A 1,082-nucleotide genomic window follows, 5' to 3' on the forward strand; every position below is an offset into this window, starting at 1 on the left:
TGCTCAGTGTGTCCAACGGGGGTGGGGGGGGGCTCCTGCCCTGTTATTTCAACGGGGGTGGGTTGGGCCGGGTGGTGCTACTCCTGCTGCTCCAGTGGGCGCAGGGGGAGGGGGGCACGCTTGCCTCCCTTTCCCCGCCCCGCCTCCTCCACCACCTCCAGATGTGAACCTCGCGGCGGCCCTCGTCGCTGCCCGGGCTGCTGCTGTCGAGGGACAGGCTCGCCTGCGCGCGGCAGCCCTGGCCTGGGAGCGGGAGCGGGATGCGGCCGACGTCTTGGCCCGTCAGATCGCCGAGGCGGAGCAGCTCCTCACGATGTCCCACGACAGCACGGCCACCTCCTCCGGCTCCGGCGCTCCCCGTCCGCCTGTGGTGGCCTGGACCGATGCGGCCGATCCACTCGTCGCGCAGCTCCACTACCAGGCCGGGGGGGTTCAGAACATCAAGAGCTTGGTCCCCGTTGTCCTCGACCCTGAGCGTCCTCCTACGCCCGCTGGCGGGACATGGTGCTTCTCATTCTCCGCCGCTACGCCCTCGACGACCATGTCCTCACCGACACCTTCCCTGCGGCCCGGACAGCTGCGTGGGTTCGCCTCGACAGCATCGTCCTGTCGTGGATCCTGGGGACCATGTCCCTCGACCTCCACGATCTCGTCCGTGGCACCCCCGACACCACCGCCCGCCGGGCCTGGCTGGCGCTCGAGGGCCAGTTCCTGGGCAACGCCGAAGCCCGGGCCCTTCGTCTCGATGCGAGCTTCCGCACCTTCGTCCAGGGCGACCTCTCCGTTGGTGAGTTCTGCCGGAAGATGAAGACCATGGCGGACTCCCTCGGGGACCTTGGCTGGGCCGTGGAGGACCGGATCTTGGTTCTCAACGTTCTTCGCGGCCTCAGCGACCGCTACGCCCACCTCCGCACCTGGATCACCCGGCAGCGGCCCTTCCCCACCTTCCTCCAGTCCGGGATGATCTTGTCATGGAGGAGCTTACTCAGGGCATCCAGCCTGGGTCCCTTCCTGCGCCGGGCTCCGCTCTTGCTGTGACTCCACCGCCACGACCCTCCACTTCGCCCCTCCGCTTCACCACC

The sequence above is a fragment of the Setaria italica genome, chromosome VII (assembly GCF_000263155.2).
Source record: "Setaria italica strain Yugu1 chromosome VII, Setaria_italica_v2.0, whole genome shotgun sequence".
NCBI lineage: Eukaryota > Viridiplantae > Streptophyta > Magnoliopsida > Poales > Poaceae > Setaria > Setaria italica.